Source organism: Lutra lutra, chromosome 6 (genome assembly GCF_902655055.1).
Source record: "Lutra lutra chromosome 6, mLutLut1.2, whole genome shotgun sequence".
In the NCBI taxonomy this organism is placed as follows: Eukaryota; Metazoa; Chordata; class Mammalia; order Carnivora; family Mustelidae; genus Lutra; species Lutra lutra.
The window spans coordinates 114,439,413-114,459,412 of record NC_062283.1 but is presented as its reverse complement, the minus strand read 5'-3'; the positions used below and the strand labels follow the sequence as shown (position 1 = coordinate 114,459,412).

Here is a 20,000-nt window from a genome sequence, read left to right as displayed (position 1 = left end):
ACAAGCTGTCTCTCTCTGTAAGGCTGATTAGTTTTTTCTTTTGAATATTATTGGTGAGACTCACATTTCTGTAAAAGGAGAGAGGATAAAGGCAATTGTCTAAAATAAGAATGAAAAAAATTACTGCTCTATTTAATGAGCTTTGAAAAATGACATAAAATCCTTTTATTTGCATCCTTTCTAAAAAAAAAAGCTTAGTTATTTTATTATTCTGGCAAAAATATTTGGAATAAGGAAACACAATTGATATCTATTTCTATAAATAAACACATAAAATAACGTGCTGACTAAAGAGTCTATCTTATTTTACGGCTTTCGTCAATCTTTACATAGCTATTGTGCTAATTATAAAAATATTTCCACATTCTAAGAAATTGTTTTGTCATTACCTGGTACAATAGAAAGTCAAATATAATACCTAACTTAAGCTCAATTTTAGAAAAGAGAAAAACAATGCCATTTGAGCTTGAATACATGCTTTGCAAACTAAGTGTAATATTAATCAGCCATTCTATGAAAGTTCATATGCACTGCCAAAACATATATCTTGTTTTTGAAAAAAAAAATGAATTTCTTATTCTCAATGAATAAGGAATTTGAAACATAGAGTTTACTTTGTAAAAATAAAGGAAAGAAGGAAAAGATGGCAAGCAGAGTAATTGTAATGTATGTTATATTCTCTGAGTTCCTAAGAGCTGAAGTATATTATCCCATGGCTCTATAAAAGTGATTGAATACCAGAGTACTATTTGAAAATAGTCTATTTTTAATATTTTTTGGTAAGGGGGTGCCTGGGTGCCTCAGTCATTAAGCATCTGCCTTCAGCTCAGGTCGTGGTCCCAGGGTCCTGGGATCAAGTCCTGTATCAGGCCCCCTGCTCAGAGGGGAGCCTGCTTCTCCCTCTCCCACTCTCCCTGCTTGTGTTCCCTCTCTGGCTGTCTCTCTCTGTCAAATAAATGAATAAATAAAATCTTTAAAAAATGTATTATTTGGAAAGAATGATAATGATGGTGTGAGTCTGAGCTATATTTTCTACTGTGGAAAAAATTTGACTTGGACATTGAATAAGTTTAGGGAGTGCCATTGTTACTTTGATACATTTTTATATTGTAATATGATTGCCTATATAGCAATATTTATCACATTACATAACTATAGTCTAATATTATTGTCTGTATTCATTATAATGTGCATTAGATCTCCATGACTTATTCACTACTCGTTACAAGTTTATGCCCTTAAACACCAGCACTCTTATCCCTGCCCCAGCCCCTGGTAACCAGCATTTTATTCTTAAAAAAAAAAAAAACAGGTTTAACCTTCTAAAATTTCACATATAAGTGATACCATACAATACTCGTCTTTCTCTGTCATTGTTACCTCATTTAGCAAAATGTATTCAAGGTCCATGTTTCACAAATGGAAGGATATTCTCCTTTTTCATGACTGAATAATATCCCATTGTGTATACGTACCACATCTTTTTTATCCATTCTGCTGTTGATGGGCTCTTAGCTTATTTCCATATCTTAGAAATTGTGAATAATGCTGTAATAAATATGGGAGTGCAGATATCTCATCAAAATCCTGTTTTCATTTCCTTTTAGTATATACCTGGCAGTGAAATTGCTAGATTGTATAGTAAACCCATTTTTAAAGTTTTTGTTCATTTCTATTTTCATACTATGGTGGTCTAAGAATATAGTTGATATGATTTCAATCTTTTTATATTTTCCAAGATTTGTTTTGGAGCTTATCATAAGCTCTGTCCTAGAAAATGTTCCATATGCACTTGAGAAGAATGTATATTCTGCTGCTGTTGGATGGAATGTTCTATATATGTCTATTAAGTCCATTTGTTCTACAGTGTGGTTCAATTCCAATATTTCCTCATTGATTTTCTGTCTGAATGACCTGTCCATTGCTGATAGTGGATCACTGAAGTCATTCCCTGCAATTTTGTATCTCTGCTCCAGATTTTTTGTGATGACCATGATATTTACATAAAACATCTCATAGATAAAATAGTACCTTTTCCGTTGTTAAGAATTTATCTTCATTTGCCTATCAAGTTTGCCTTCTTTTACTCTTCTCCTTTTATATTTTTGATATCACAAATTATCTCTTTTTATGCTTTAATTTCATAACAAGTTATTTTTTTTCCTAAAGATTTTATTTATGTATTTGACAGACAGAGATCACAAGTAGGCAGAGAGGCAGGCAGAGAGAGAAAGGGGCCACAGAGCCACCCAGGTGCCCCGCATAACAAGTTATTTTTAATGCTCTTTTCCTTTAACCTTTATACTATAGTGAAGGTTATAGTTAAGAGTATAATATACTATTCTAATAAATAGTTACAGTATTATAATTCTGACTATTTATCACCTTACTCAGAGTTCTGTGTACTTCCATCCTTTTGTTTCAGCTTAAAGAACTTCTTTCAACATGTCTTATGAGGCAAGTTCAGCAGTGGTGAATTCCCTCGGCTTTTGTTTGTCTGGGAAAGCATTTACTTGTCCTTCATATCTGAGGGATAACTTTTGCAGATACTGGTTGGCAGTTTTTAACCTTTCACTATTTTGAATATACCATTCTACTGTCTCCTAACCTGTAGCATTTCTGCTCAGAAATCTATTAATGCCTAAAGGGGGTAAATTTGTAGGTTATTGTTTTATTTGTTTTTTTCCTGTCTTTAAATTTTTTTCTTCATCGTTACTTTTGACAGTTTTAATATAATGTGTCTTAGAGAAGGTCTTTTGTGTTGAGATGATAAAGTGCTTCTATTATCTTCATGGATTTATATCCAGTTTCCTCCCAGATTTGGGAAGTTCTCAGATATTATTTCTTTAAATACACTCTTTGCTCCCTTCTCCCTCTCTTCTTCCAGGATACTTTTTTATTCTTGTATAAGCTTTTCTTTTCTTTTTTTTTTTTAAGATTTTATTTATTTATCTGACAGAGATCACAGGTAGGCAGAGAGGCAGGTAGAGAGAGAAAGGGGGAAGCAGGCTCCCTACTGAGCAGAGGACCCTGAGATCATGACCTGAGCCGAAGGCAGAGGCTTAACCCACTGAGCCACCCAGGCGCCTCTTGTATAAGCTTTTCTAATGGAACCAAATATCTGTCATAAAGTTTCTCCAGTTTTTGAAATCTTAGTTCTCTCTCTTCCATATGACCTGCTTCATTTCCAATACCCCCTTCATCTCCTTTATCAAGTTCTTCAGCTCCAGAATTTGTTTGGCTCTTTTTTTTTTTTTTTAATAATTTCAATCTTTTTTTATAAGGTACTCACATTCATTAATTTTATTCCTGAGATCACTGTATTGCCTTTCTGAGTTTCTTCTAGCTCTCTGAATTTCTTCGTACCACTTATTTGGCATTCTTTATCAGCTAGATTGTGATATTCCATGTCTTTGTGTTCGGTTGCTGGAAAAATTGTCAGTTTCTTTTTGTGATACTGTATTTCCATGATATTTCATGGTGTTTCATGAAAAGTTCCTCTGCCACCACATTTGAAGTACTAAACACTTCTTATTTAGACAAGGCTTTGTTTAGTTTGATTTTAACAGTTCAACAAGTGGATAGTTAAGAATTTTCCTTTTGTTTTCCAGAATGTTTCTCTATAGCACAAGTTTTGGTTTCTTTTACCTAAGTCTCTGCTAGGATTGAGAGCTGGTGCATTCGGGGGTTCAGCGGGGGGGGAGATGGCAGGAAGTTGTGTGTATTTAAAACTTGGGTCTTCAGATATGTCTACAGTTAGGTATGGAGATCCTCAAGTTGGGGTGAGGGTTTCCAGAGGCGCATGGGCAGTAGTCTTGCCTCCTGGGCAAACAGCAGGAGACACGTTCCTTAAGTTCTTTTTGCCTACTTCCTTTTCCTCCCCCCGCCCCCCAGGTACTGTGGTTTCTCCTCAGAGAGAGGAACTGGTCTTTACATCTGCAACAGCTGGCCACTCAAACCCCACTCACTACCTTCACCTCCCTGTCATCTGCCAGAAAAGTCATGCAGACTTGTTACCTGACCACCCACGACCTTCTCTGCCATCAGTGCCTCTGCCTCCTGCTCAACCACCACTTCCCTCACTCTGCCACCTCCTTAGCTGTCCAATCCAGACACTTTCAGATGTACAGATAGATGGATCTCTGGTGTGTTCTGGTACATTGTGCAGAAAGTCCTTTTTTTATCCCATAATGGATGTTTAATTAATTGTAAATCAAAGGGAAAAGTAAAAAGGAACAACTCATGCCACCATGATGCTGATATCATCTCTCCTCGGCACCCTGAGCTGTATTTTCTAACTTTGCAACCCAAATACACTATGGTAAGTACTGCTATGTTCTTGATATAATGGCTACTATTTTTTTTCATGTAAAAAATAATGATAAAAAGAGAGAGAAGATACAAGATCAGTTACTTTTTACTAATTCCTTATATACCCCTATAAACCCATTTCAAAATAAAATCTGCCCCACTGTTGTTTTATTTATTATTATAGGACAAATCACTACAAAATGTAACAATAAACAATAAACAATAAACACTTCTTTTCTCATTACTTCCATGGGTTGAAAAAACAAGAGCAGCTTGGCTGGATGGTTCTGGTTTAGGATCTCTCATGAAATTGCAATGAAGCTTTTGGCTGGGATTGCAGTCACTCGAAGGCTTGATAAAGGCCGGAAGATCTCTTTCCAAGCTCCGGCACAGGGATGTGGTCAGATGGACTGAATCCCTCATAGGCTACTTACTGCCTGGAGACCTTAATTTCCCACCTCATAGCCCGCCCCATAGGCTTGCTGAAGAGTTCTCATAACATGACACTTGACTTTTTCCAGAGTGAGTGAACCAAGAGAGAGATCTACTCTAAGACAGTATCCACTGTCTCTTTTACCATATTCTATTCATGAAAGTAGAAGCAAATCACTAAATCCAATCCACACATAAGGGGAGGAAGTTAGGCTCCACCTTTAAAAGGCATTGTTATCAAAGATATGTGGACATAGCTTAACTCCTCCACAGGTGTGCTCACGACAGGGTTCATATGTCATGAAAATACATAACAAATTCAGATTTCATCCACTAGGAAGATTTGGGTTGATGCCCTCATAGAAGTCATAATAGTATTTGAAAAACAAGAAATCAATTAAATATCACATGCACTTGTTATGTAAAGCTTCCACTACATAAGATGCCTTATTCGCTCATTTACTTATTCATTTGTTCATTTAAAAATATATGCACAAGGACAAGCATGGGAATTCTTCTGCGTTTTGTCAGTTTGGATAGAAAAATAAATGTTAAATGTCCTTTATCCCCCAGGAAAAGATAACAAGGACTCATGCAAATTTGGGGAGAGTGGGTGTCATGATAAATTGTTTAAAAAGTTTTGGCTAGTGTCATGCATACAAAATACTGAAGGAAGACTAACAATGGAAGACCAATTAAGAGGTAGTGAACTAATTTACATACCTGACAACAAGAATTAAAACTTTTAGCGGTGGCCATGTAAAAGATAAAGAAGAAATGGAGTTAAGGAAGATGATGAAGAAAGACAACAAAATTACCTCTCACTTAAGGAAGATTTACACTATTTTTCCCAATTGGTGCTTAAGAAGAATTTATATATCCATTTCACAACTAAAGGTCCTTCTTTAACAAATAATGAAAAGAATGCAGTCTTGTTTTCAAATCTATGTTTGAATATTCAGATGACTCATAGCCTCTAAGGGAAAATGCACAATTATACCAATGCTTATACAATCAGAGGGAGTGTGAAATAATACGGAAAGTGAGAAATTATTATGATGAGAACATTCCTGTTCTTTGTTACCTTATATGCTTAAATAAAATGTAATTTTTGGAAGAACTTTTCTGGAGAGACAGATGTTACCCAACCATTAGCCAGAGTTTTGTTGGAATTGTTATGGTAGTAGCAATATTGCTGTATATTTTCCAACGTATTTCCTCATACATTTTGGAATAAATTGAATGATAAGATGGAAATATATAGAGACAGAATATGAAGGAGAAATGGCTTGAACCTTGAATACAGTTCCTCTCTTGGCCCCATTGCTACCTGGATTCATGATCTTAAACATGTTACTTAAAGTTTCTAAACCATGATTTCTTTATTTTTTTTTAAATTTCATTTATTTATTTGAGAGAGAAAGAGCAAATGAACAGGGGAAGAGGCAGAGGGAGAGGGAGAAGCCAACTCATTGCTGAGCAGGGAGCCCAACAGGAGGCTGGATCCCAGGACCCCATGATTAAGACCTGAGCTGAAGGCAGATACTTAATGGACTGAGCCACCAGGTGTCCCTAAACCACAATTTCTTTAAAGTCAAACATTAAAATTCACTTAAAGACTAAGGAGCATTAAATAAAATAATGTATGCAATAATAAGGGCAGTGTCTGACACTTAATAAGCTCTAATAAAGCTTTAGGTTTATCATATACATAATATTATTAGGAATAATTAGATAATATGGAACTGAGGTGGACTGGGCAAGGAAACTATGAGAATGTTCTCTGAAGCTAAGATGTTGGTAGTCCTGGTTTGATCTTCTAATTGTCTTTTGGGAGTCACGTCATGCGTTCACTGAAATTGGAGCCTTGTGACGCAATAAAGGGTATTCTACTGTATTGGTTTCCTGAAGTCTTCACAAAATTGCTAAAAGACAATATCCCAGTCTTGACAGAGTGGTTTCATGTAAAAGAACCTTATTATTCAGCCCGGAACTATCACTTCAGGCTGGACGGTCTAAAAGCATTGGCGGGGAGGGGAAGAAATGACCAGACACACAGATAATTTTGTCAGGGGAGGGAGGATAATTGTAGGGATCTTAACCCTTTGAAGGTCTTGAGTTTTAGAGAAAAGATCTCAGAAAGCTTTAATCTCAGGAAGAATTTTGGGGAAAGTCTTGTCGATATTAGAATCCTCATTTAAATGGCTTTAAGCTGGGGAGTCATATGGCCAGCAGGGGCCTGGTGCAGTATGACTGATACAGTTGGCTGAATATGAATATGTTTCCCTCAAAGTGAGGGAAACAGCTCAGCTCAGCTGTGGCACTACCTACAGGACCAGAAGATAAACCCAAAGGAGCAGAGCACTGTGTTTGGAGATTGTTTTTCTGGAAGACAGTTAATATTATTAACAGAAATAGATGAGTTCAAATGAGAAGGTGCTAGAGAGACTGTTTAAAAACAATGAGTTCGGTTATTAAAACACTTTTTGGGTAAACAGTGGATAATCAACCCTCAAAGTAGCCCTGAGTTTATCAGAAACTATCTTAGTAATTGATTCTAAGACAGAAGGACTTTTACTAAGAAATATTTCTTCATATAGAATCTTTATTTTTTTTGTAAAATGCTTTACACATATTTCTTAGTTAAATGATAATAGATCATATTATAACAATCTTAAAGAATTAGCATTCCTTCTTATTTTATAGTCAGAGGAAGTTAGTGTTTTTACCTTTGGATTGCATATGTTACTTTTAATTTTTTAAATGTCTTGTTGACAGCTGAATTGTCCTCAAGCACACAATGCATTAGGTCAGAGTGTTAAACATAATTTTGAAAGGACTTAGACAATATTCCTTTCTGACATATCAAATGAATTAAAATAATCAAATGCACATTTTTTTCAGTGCCTAAAAAAATAAAACCACAGAAACATTCACAGGATGGATAAAACTCATTATATATCTCTAATGAAAAGCATTTCCAATTACTTTTTTATCAGTTTTCATGTTAACAAATAATCTATTGGCACTTTCTGATATGTTGTATTTATAAAAAGTCAGTATGCTATAATCATTGAATTATTATAGATTTCAAAGCATAAAATTATTCTATTTTTCATTCCTGATGAATACTAAGTTATTATAATAATACTCACTATTCCATTAATGTATTATTTTGAACGTGATTATCACTGAATAGCTATTAAAGAATCATTCTCACTGGGCGAATCAGACTTCAGACTTACTCATTTAACAAGTTTTTCACAATTTTAAGCCATTTCCAGGATATTCAAATTGTTCTGTTCAAACACAACTGTATAATTCATAATTTTATAGTTAATTTTTAAGTCAAAAAATTCACTATTTTATAAAACAACATTAAAATATGATTTTTAAAATTTATATTAGTGAGAACAGATCAAAATTTAATATTAACAATTAAGTCATTTGCCATTTAGATAAATTTAACTATTGTTGTTTTGTGATCCCAGATGGGAAAATGAGGTTGTCAATGGCCCTCCACAGAATATGGTAGCTCTGAACAATTTTGGGTCACTTTACATGAAAAGAATAGCAGCTGCCCTATACATATGTTAAGCCTTCTTTCTAACCAAAATAATGAGCATGTCTATCATGTAGAAGTTTCCACAAGCCCCTTTGTAATCTTTCAACCCTGCCCTTTAATGTGCCCTATCCTACCCCAGGCAAACACTGATGTGCTTTCTGAGAGATAGATTAATTTTTCATTTTCTAAAATTCTATCTAAATGAAATCATACAGTATGCATTATTTGTCTATCTTCTTTAACTCACTATGATAATGTGGTTGTATATTGAGATCTTCTTTATTTATATTGTTGAGTATTCTTCTATATAGATACACCACAGTTTCTTTAACATTAACCTTTTTAAGGATTTTTTTCCAGTTTTGGATCATTACAAATATAGCTGCTTTGAACATTTGTGCGAAGTCTTTGTATGCATATATGTTTTCATTTCCTTTCGGTAAATACCTAGGAGTGGAATGTCTGAATCATATAAGTGTATGTATAATATTTTTTTTTTAAAGATTTTATTTATTTGTCAGAGAGAGAGGAGAGCGAGCGAGCACAGGCAGACAGAATGGCAGGCAGAGGCAGAGGGAGAAGCAGGCTCCCCGCCAAGCAAGGAGCCCGATGTGGGACTCGATCCCAGGACGCTGGGATCATGACCTGAGCCGAAGGCAGCTGCTCAACCAACTGAGCCATCCAGGCGTCCCAAGTGTATGTATAATATTTTAAGAAACTCTGCCAAACTGTTTTCCAAAGTTGTTGTGACATTTCAAATATCAAACAAGAGTAAGAGTTTCCTGTCCTCACCAATGCTTATGTTCAATGTTTCTAATTTTAGCCATTCTATTTTGTTGTAGTAGCATCTTAGTTAATTTAGACTAATAAAACCAAAAGCATAGACTAAGTACCTTAAACAATAAATATTTGATAAATAAATAAATTTTTTTTTAAAAAGGGATGCCTGGGTGGCTCAGTCAGTTAAGCGTCTGCCTTCAGCTCAGGTCATGATCCCAGGGTCCAAGAGTTCATCATAGGGCTCCTTGCTCAGCTGGGAGCCTGCTTCTCCTCTGCCTATTGTTTCCCCTGCTTGTAAGCACATGCGCTCGCTCTCTCTCTCTCTCTGACAAAGAAATGAAATCTTAAAAATATTTATTTATTTACTTACTTAAGATTTATTTATTTTAGAGAGAAATAGAAAGAAAGAGCATGTATGCATGGGGGGGAGGGGCCATTGGAGAGGAAGAAAGAAACTTAAGCAGCTCTGTGCTGAGCATTGAGCCCAAATCCAGCTCATTATCATGACACTGAAATCATGACCTGAGCAGAAACTAAGGGGTGCTTAACTGACTGTGCCACTCAGGCACCCCATTAAACAACAAATATTTATTTCCTCACAATTTTGGAGGCCGGAAAGTTATAATCTCAAAGAGTGGAACAGTTTGGTTCCTAGTGAAAATTCTCTTCCTGATTTGCAGATGGCCACCAACTTGCTGTATCTTCATAGAGCCACCAGAGAGATTATCTCTCTGGTGGCTCTTCCTATCAGGTCACTAATCCCATCATGATGGCTTCACCCTCAGGACCTTATTACCTCCCAAATGCCTTGCCTCCTGATAGTATCACATTGAAGATTTAAGTTTTCAACACATGAATTTGGGAGGCACACAAACACTCATTCCATAGCAAGGGGTATCTCATTCTGGTTGTAATTGGTTACTTCCCTAATGGCTAATATATATTTTTTTAATTTCTGTAATAATTTATATAGAGTGGGTATTATTTCTTCCTTGCATGTTTGGTAGAATACACGGATAAAGCCATATAGACCTAGAGTTGCCTTTGTGGGAAGTCTTCAAACCTTGGATTCAGTGTATTTAATAGATGAAAAGGCAATATACCTTATCTGTTTCTTGTTGAGAAAGCTTTGTTAGTATTGTCTTTCAAGGAATTTATCCACTTCATCCAAGTTATTTGAATTATTCCCAAAAATTATTCATAATATTCCTTTGTTATCCTTTTAAAAATCTGTTGACTCTATCATAAAATCATCTCTCATGTTTCTTTGGTAATTTGTTTCTTCTTCCATCTTTATCTTCATCAGCCTGGATAGATGTTACCAATTTTAATTACTTTCTCAAAGATCTAGCTTTTGGTTTTATTGATTTCTATCTTTTTATTTCCATTCTCTACTTACTGATTTTCACAGATCTTTATTATTTCCTTTCATCTATGTTGGATTTAATTTGCTCTTTTTTTGTCCCCTAGGCTCTTAAGGTATAAATGGAAATACTAATTTGAGGAAATCTTCAGATGACCATGCATAAATAATTTTTCTCTTATATAGAATTTTTAAAAATCTGATTGAGCATTACTTCAAAGTTAATATCTCTGACAGTAGTTTACATTCTATCTTTCCTTGCTAGTAGATTGGTAAAGTACAAAGGTATTTTTTAAAATAATTAAGTAATCAAGATGTAAAACTAGACTAATATTTCTTTAAATAAATCTAAGTCATGGGCGCCTGGGTGGCTCAGTGGGTTAAGCCGCTGCCTTCGGCTCAGGTCATGATCTCAGGGTCCTGGGATCGAGTCCCGCATCGGGTTCTCTGCTCGGCAGAGATCCTGCTTCCCTCTCTCTCTCTCTCTGCCTGCCTCTCCATCTGCTTGTGATCTCTCTCTGTCAAATAAATAAATAAAATCTTTAAAAAAAAAAAAAAAATCTAAGTCATGCCAAAAGGACCCACAAATAAGCAGAAAATTATCTCACCTTTTAATAATGATGAACCCAATATGCCCTATCCAGTAAACTTCTGAAGAAATAAATTTTGTCAACTCTAACTCAGAAGAAGTGACAATCATAGGTCCCTGATTCTCTATCACAGATGGTAGCCGCATAATCATTTCACGCTCTGAAAAATTCAAGCAGTTGTAACAAAGTGTCTTTCTTGGCCATTGTTTCAGATTTATGGAATCACAAAACACTTAGTTTTCATGACATGAGAATCCTCTTCATCTCGGCACCTGAGACAGAATTTTTTCTAAATCCTAGAAAGTGATAGTTATCCATGGGATTTTAAATGTCCTTAATCCATCATCTTGTTTCTCGTCCACTAATCAATCAAAATTTTATGGTTGTGTATCACTGAATAATAGATTATTTTACAATTTAGTGGCTTAAAATAACAATAAATATGTATCATATCACACAGTTACTGTGGGTCAGGAATCCAGCAATAGCTTAGCTAGGTGGCTCCAGTGTAGGGTCTCTGATGAGGCTGCAGTGAAAACATTGGCCAACACTGCAATCATTTGAAGATTTGGCTGTTGTTAGGAAAGTACTCTTGTGCATGCAGTGTTTTCCAAGTTACACTCAAATGCATAAAGAATGGGCCTTGGTCCTGAACACCCAAGAGATAAAGAGCCCATACCCCTTATGTTGGGCTTATCACTTTGTGTGGGAAAATCTTTCTTGGTTTCATGCGTAATGAGTACTTTTTCATCTCTGCACAAAGCATGCTTCCACTGCAACATGAAGTCATGTCACTTTATCTTTTCTCTATGTAATTAAAGTGTTGCTCCATCCAGTACTCGACAGAGTTGTATTTTCCTTGGTGACTTCAATACCAAGACTCAGCAGGCAGAAGGGTTTAGGGCCCTCCCCAGGAATTGGTAACTAGCACATGGCATTCTGTCCATAGCTTTTCTTACAGAATCCCATTCTATGTTGGCTCAATCTCATGAAAGGAATGTTGGTGCTGATTTTGGTAGAAGATCCAGTTAGTTTTCATGTCTGTATCTCCACAGGACTCCCTGAGTATCCTCATAAGATGACAGCTTCCTTCAGAATAGTAATCTAAGAGGAAAAAAAAAAAATGTGAGAGCAAAACATCTTTATGGCCTAGCTTCAGAAGTCATATTCTCAGAATATGGATCTCAAGCTATTTTCATTTATTATCTAAGATTTTGGTTCTCTTTCCTGTTAATCTCTTGAGAGACTTGTATATAATTTATTTCATTTCCACAGTATTGTAGTGGCTAAACATATCACTCTATTAAATATGGAGGGGGACCAGACAAAGGAAGACTAAAGGAATCCCAGGAGTGGGGAATCACTGGGTCCATTTTTGAAGTTTTTTACCATGCAATTAAATCATTAATATGGTTGGACATACTGAAAAAGCTATGCCAACTGTAATTTCAAAGTCGGTGTAAACAAGCTTTCCAAAAAAAGTCCATCAGTCAGTTCCTTTATCTGTTCATACCTAATGACTTTTCTTCTACTTCAGTTATTCCTTGCTAGGGCCACATCCTTGATCTTATCATTATTGGAAATGTTCTATCTCTGAATGTTTAAATTTCACGTATTCCATTTTCTAAACTTCCTATTCTGGCAGCTTAATACGTCAATATTTTATACAAATGTATGTCATTCAAATATTCCTGATAATCTGAATGTTTCCTTAGCTCACTTTTGCATTCTCCAAACCAACTATTTCAAGCCTTCTATGATAGTTTCAAATCTCTGGAGACCACCTCCTTCTTCTCACTCTCAGCAGATTATCTTGCTTACGCCTTAGCAAAGAAAAAGGAGACCTATCATATGGATTTTTTTTTCATTTTATTTTATTTTATTTCTTTTCAGTGTTCCAAAATTCCAAATTTATTTATTTATGCACCACAACCAGTGCTCCATGCAATACCTGCCCTCCATAATACCCACCACCAGGCTCACCCAACCCCCTCACCCACCTCCCCTCCAAAACCTGCAGTTTGTTTCTCAGAGTCCACAGTCTCTCATGGTTATATGGATGTTCTTAACACCCTTAAAAAACTTACAAACTTACAGATTCTGATACTTTTTTTCCTTCCATTTTCCTTCTTGTTACAACAGGAAAGAACTTCTTCCCCTTTCCTGGACCCAGGATCCATCTACCTTCTGCCTTCAAAAGTATTTTGCTCTATCACTTATTTTCTCTCTGTCACATATTATCAGCCCCTTCCTCTTAACTATTGTCTTTTCAGATAAATGTGGCCAAATATCTTTCGTATTTAAAAAAAGGGTGGGAAGAGAGTAGTTTGAATTCTAGAGAGCTGTTAGAAAAAAAAAAAAAATTAGCCATGCGGTTAAAGTGGTAGCGTCATAGAAGGCCATTGGTCACGGAATTATGAGGACCTCAAACCTGTCTCACTTATCCTCAAACTTCATAGTCCCCTTTCTTTACTGACAGGCCTCTCGAAAGACTTGTACATACTCTCTACCTCCAGTTTTTCATAGTCTCTTCACTCTAACATTCTGCAATCTAGCTTACAGACCCTCATCACTACCCTGTAAATAGATGACCAACAAAAAGAACAAGTGGGAGAAAAGAAAGTGTGTGGAATTAGAAATACCATCATTATCATGGTTCTTCGGAAAATCTCAACCTGTCATAATACTATACTATTTTCTTTTAAGAGAAAATGGACATAAATTCAGACACATGTAGCTTTACTTACCTCTCTGTACTCTAAAAACCTTCCAAGGAAGAGGAAACCTTCCACCAGCAAGGAAAGAGATCTTCCAACAAAAAGCCTAAGTAGGAAATGGGCAGCCTTTTCTCCTTGGATGCCAATATCTGGGTGCAGATGCACTCTGGGTTCTTCTGTAGTATAGGTATAAACAAATTAAAAGATTCAAGCATAACATTAATTCCTCAGCAGAAGATATGCTTAAAAACAAAATATCACAATGCTGTTGGAGGACCATAGAAAAAGAAAAAAAAAATGTTAAAAAAAAATCCATTGGTTGACAAGAGGGTCAAAGTTTGACATGTGAGAAATAAATGTACTGTGCTACAGGTGCTATGTACATTCTAGTAGGAGTTGGAAACTGGAGACATCTTGTGAGCAGTTATTCATGGTTATGTCTTCTCACTGAAAAGCACTTCAGCAGAGAAACAAGAGCTCTTTTTCTTGCTCTTCAGGAAAGATCTGAATGTTCAAAAGCTTTAATATAACTACTGGTGCCAAACTAAATGATAGTGGCAAACTCCTTTCCATTAAATTTGTATCTGTTTAAAAGCCTAGGAAATACGTTAACATACATTCCTGTCCATAGAATGTAAAAATTACATGCATAAAAAAATTTGTCATCTGCGTTTCCAAGACATTGTTCAGGGAATGCAAATCCGTCTCCAAAGACTGAGAAGCAAACAGCTTGTGTTGTACCAAGAGTGGGGACACTGCCACTTTCCTTACATTTATCAGAATTCTCAGATTTAATTTTTTAAACCATCCATTGAGTTAAATGCAACATCTTCAAAGGTAAAATATTTGAAGAGTCAAAATGTTATGGTACAAATCTATGGAAACTGCATGAACAATTGCTGAAGCTGTAATTTCCTAGGGGAGTTAATCAAGAAGGAATTGTGTAGTGAACAAGGTATACTAACAATAAAGTACATCCAGACTTTTCACAATCAGGTGATTTAATCGTGGGAGAGCCTTTACTACTCTTTCCTTTTCCTTATTGAAGATCTATAACTAGATAGGTTTACAAACAACTTTCGATTACCCATTTTTTTTAAAGATTTTATTTATTTATTTGACAGAGAGAGATCGCAAGTAGGCAGAGAGGCAGGCAGAGAGAGAGGGAGAAGCAGGCTCCCCGCCGAGCAGAGAGCCCGATGCGGGGCTCAATCCCAGGATCCTGAGATCATGACCTGAGCCAAAGGCATAGGCTTTAATCCACTGAGCCACCCAGGTGCCCCTACCCATTTTTTTTTTTTTTAAGATTTTATTTGACAGAGAGAGAGAGATCACAAGTAGAAAGGCAGACAGAGAGAGGGAAGCAGACGCCCTGCTGAGCAGAGAGTCATCTCTCCAAACAAACAGTTCTCTAAAAATTTCTCATGAAAATAAAGTGATTTGACCTTTATAATATCTTACATTTTTTTCTGCTAATGCTCTACTGAACATTATTCGGCGGGGGGTGGGGGGAGAGCATACAGATATGAGGAAACATAAAAAGAGAACAAGGAACATCTTGTCAAGAGGAATAAGAAGACCTTTAATGTTAACTATATTACATTCTTTTAATTTGTCCCAGTTCAGTCATATTACTAACTCTGGTTTTGGCATCTTATCCAACTATATCACTAACAATAATTCTGGCCAGGGATAAACCAGTAGAAAAGACTTCAATGCCATTATTTTCTACAGATAACCAAATCTGTTATCTTTCAAATAAATTCCTTACTCTAGATTAATAGTTTGATTCATGCTTCCCTGGTAAAAACAGAAATAAGTGAGAGATAATTTAATCATCTTCTGATCAACAAATCGACCAGTCTATCTCAATTTGTGTCCATGCTTTGTTTTCCTTCCTCCACAAGTGGATGAATGGTCCCCAAAACCAAGCCAACAACTGAGCCCACTTCTCCACTTGTGGCTGACATCTCCCTTCTGGTCCATGCCCGCACTCTGAAATAGCGTCATCAAGTTAATCTTCTCATTAAGAGAATTAGCATGTAAGCATGTTCTACTATCTCTTAAAAACAAAACAAAACAATACAGACATTCCTTTGACCTCAGAGCCTTTTTAAACTACCATTTTTGTGCTCTCATAGAAAAACGTTATTAAAAGGAAAAAAAAGATTTTTTATGTCTGTTCTAATTCCTTAAATTCCACTCGTTCATAATCTTCGTCATCCAATATCTTACCTCCAACAAGCCACTGAAATTTTCTCACTGAATTTTTAAGCTTGAATGATTCTTTCTTAGTCCTCTTTTTTGAGCTCTTGGCAGTATTTAAAACAGCATTTAAAACAGACGCTCGTTGCTGCTTGAATCACTGTCTTTGCTTGGCCGCTGGGACAACACACCCTCAAAGTTTTCCTCCTACCACAAAGATGACTTTTTCTGCCTCCTTTTTGGGATCTTTCTTATCTGTCGAAACTCTAAACATGGATTCTATAAACCTCAATTGTGCATCTCTTTTCTTTTCTAATCACATTACCTCGTTCAGGCCCGCCTTTATTTCTAGCTCTAAATTCTCTCCTCACCTCCACATTTATATTATCACCTTGTCTGCTCGTTAGCTGCATTTAATTGTTTATGAAACAGAAAATTAAACTGGGCCAAAGCAGAAATGCCCACCCCGCCCTGCTTTCAATTCGCTCTTGTCTCAGTGTTCACATGTAGGCTAGCACCTGTAAGTCATCTTGACTCATCCTTTCCTCCCCACTCTGCATAAGCAAGTCTTTTAACTCTTCCACCTTCAAGATAGAGTGGGAATGGGAACACTTCTTACTATTTTACCACAAAATCTGGGGTCATCCCACCATCATCCTCATCTGGATTTCTGTAATATATAGCTAATTAATCTCTGTCCTTCTTCTTTCTCTCTCTGTAGATGTTCTTCCAGGTAAGAACCAGTAAATTCTTTTGGAAATATAAATCAAATCATGCTACTCTTCTCCTCAAAGCCTTTCAGCAAGGCCACATCACACCTAGAATAAAATCCACTATGTAGAGCACCTGGGTGGCTCAGTAGGTTAAGCAACTGCCTTCAGCTCAGGTCATGATCCTAGGGTCCTGGGATTGAGTCCCACATCAGTCTCCCTGCTCTGCAGGGAATCTGCTTCTCCTTTTGTCTCTCTTCCCACTCATTCTCTCAATCTCCTTCTCTCAGATAAATCTTAAAAAAAAAAAAAAATTCCATGTCTAAATTCTATAGTCTGTAAATTCCTCCTTCTTTTGATCTGTGCCTATCTTTTTTTTTTTTAAGATTTTATTTATTATTTGAGAGAGAGAGATAAAGAGAGAGAATGGGGGGTGGAGAGAGGTCAGTGGGAGAAGAAGACTCCCTGTCAAGCAGGGATCCCGATGTGGAACTCGATCCCAGGACTTCAGGATCATGACCTGAGCCAAAGGCAGTCGCTTAACCAACTGATCCACCCAGATGCCCTGTGCCTATCTTTATATTATGCCATGTTCTAGCCATACTGGTCTTCTTGCCTTTTTTTTTTTTTTTTTAACTCATTTCAAGCTCACCTCACTTGTTATTCTTATTGCCTGAAAAAAAATCCACCCTCCAAATTTGAATCTTCCTACTTTTTAATATTAAGTCTCAGGTCAGTTGTCACCTCCTCTGAGGGGTCTTCCCTTATCATGCTGTCTAAAAGAATCCACTTCTACTCTAAGCATGCTTATTTTAATAAAAACTATTATATAAAATTATATAATATGTAGATGACTACTCTCTTCTTCCTGACATTCTCACTCCCATCACATTAAAATCCCACACACTTTTTTTGATTCTGCTTTAAATATACTGCTTTTTCAGTTTCCAGTGCTACTTTTTAATCTTATTCAATCAATCTTTTAATTTTAACATCATCAGGATTCTGTATTTAGCCCATTTCTCTTTCTCTCATCAAATCTACTCCTGTTATTCTCATTTATTACTTTACTTAAATTAGTTGTAATTTATACTTTTATCTAAGTCTTTGTCTTTAGTTAAGATCTGTATGTAAAACTCCACTTCCATCTATTAAATTTTTTAATCTTGTCAATTCGGACACACACAAGCCCCTTAAACTCAACATATCCAAACAAGTCATAATCTTATCTTTTTCTCCCTTTTCTAAACTTAGTCCTCATTCTGTTTCTCCTACCTTCTATTATGCCACTATCAAGTTCCGATGTACCCAAACCACAAAATTTGGAGGCAGTCTTCATTTCTCTCTTTTTCACACATGTAAAAGTCAATAGTGGACACTTTCAAAACTTTCCACAGCTCCTTATTTCTATTTCTCAAATAGAAATTCAAGTTCTTGCCATTTCTTATCCAGACAGTGATAAGAGCATAATCTTATGTACATTTACTGGTTGCTTACCCAGCAGCCGTTCTTTCTTTCCTTCTGGTTTTCTGTTTGTTTTTTGTTTGTTTGCTTGTTTGCTTGTTTTAATACTATTCATAATTTCCTTTGAGAAGCCAGGTTTCCCCTAGTAAGTAACTGCCACTCAGTATGGTTGGGATCAATGTGCCTACCAGCTTTAGCCATTGGGTCTAATCAACATAAACCAGCATGCATGATCTCCTCCCTCATGCTATAGGGGTAACAAAGTTTTTAGTTTGACTAGTTTGATTACATGCCAAGAAAATTATCTCTACATTTGGCTATTAGAACTTAAAACAAGTGAAAGGAAACTTTAAATGACAAGTATTTTAGTTTACCTACCATCTACTTATCAATCCATGTATCCATCCATCCATCCAACCATCCATCCATCCATGTATCCACCTATCTGCTTTTGTTACAAATACCTTCTTTTTTCCTGGTAACTTTTATCTGTATTCCTGATTACACATTCTATATGTTTAAATTTGCATATATGTAATAGCTTCATGTACCATTTCTATGTCATTATATTTTCCATGTCCAATGTATTCAGCAAATGAAGATAATAAAATTGTGAGGAAAATGAATGAACTGAACACTTATTCATGTATTTGTACTCCCCTCCAATAATCTACATTATAATCTTTAAAATTGTTTTTAATAGTTACATTATTTATGTATGCTTTCTTAGGGTACAATATATCAGGCTGACAAGTTCTGTGAACCTGAGAATTAAGAGCACATTCAGATACTGTTTTTTAAATAAGGAGCATTTTGTTGTGCAGGTGTTTTGGTAATTGGGAGACACTGGGAAAAAAATTCCCCTTTCAGTGGTGCTCAGATTCACACTTCCCATGGTAGAGTGGTGAGCAGCCTGGCGCTCACACACGGAACCATAATGTGAAACACGTGGGAATAGTGCCTGATGCAGTCTCCCTTCGAGGTGTTTTTCCATCATCACCACCATTACTTTCCTCCCCTGACAACTGTCCCATCATTCTGTTCTCCACAGTCTATCCTAGAAGATAAGCATTCCTACCCTTTCAGTTTTGTTATTTGAAATATGTGTCAAAAAATATATATTCCATTACAAGAGTGTATGTTCTGTAAGTATAAACACATAGAAAAGAGTATATTCTGAAAAGTAGGAAATGTCTACATCTAATTTTGATAATAAAGAAATATATTTGCCTTTTGCTCTTGTAACGGTCATATGCAGAAATTAAGAATAGAAATTCAATTCCAAGGGCTCTACATAAAGACCTCTTTGACAACACACTTAAAAAACTTCCACCTCACAGCTATTTTCATTATTTAAAACATAAATTTAACCAATTTTGATATACCCAAGGTAGACTTTTTCTAAGTGCTTTTACTTGTTTCATCTCTTTTCCTAGACATTTTTGGTAATATGTCTGGGATCCTCTCTGCCAAGGGAAAGGAATGGGCTATGTGGTCAGAGACATGTTTGTTTGATTCTCAACTCTGTCACACTCACCCCTGCGAGCAACAGGGCAGATCATAGAATTTCTCTGGTCAATAATCTGTTCAAATAAAACACAACAATAATCATGTGTATTTTTTTTCAAGTCTGTTATGCAGAGTACTGTTAAGAAAGTATATGAAAATTCCTAACCCTGCACCTGACAAGCAGTGGGTATTCCATAAATGTTATCTTGCTTTTCCATATTTCTTGTCCTTTATACACATTTTGAGCCACTTGGAGATTTAACAAGCTCTTTTAAAAATGTTTGCAAATGCAGAGTATTATTTCTAGAAACTTAGCAAGCTCTTTGTCACACATCTTCTCTGTGTTCAAATCCC

At 36.0% G+C, this 20,000-nt stretch overlaps 1 long non-coding RNA gene across 1 annotated transcript; it reads right to left on the bottom strand.

Annotated features, from left to right (window-relative positions):
• Positions 1-11,055: 11,055 nt before the first annotated feature.
• Positions 11,056-16,293, bottom strand: LOC125103086 (uncharacterized). The gene is made up of 3 exons (XR_007128279.1): positions 15,994-16,293; positions 13,789-13,934; positions 11,056-12,145 (listed from the first exon to the last, which is right to left on the bottom strand). It is a non-coding gene; the product is annotated as an uncharacterized LOC125103086 (long non-coding RNA).
• Positions 16,294-20,000: the final 3,707 nt, after the last annotated feature.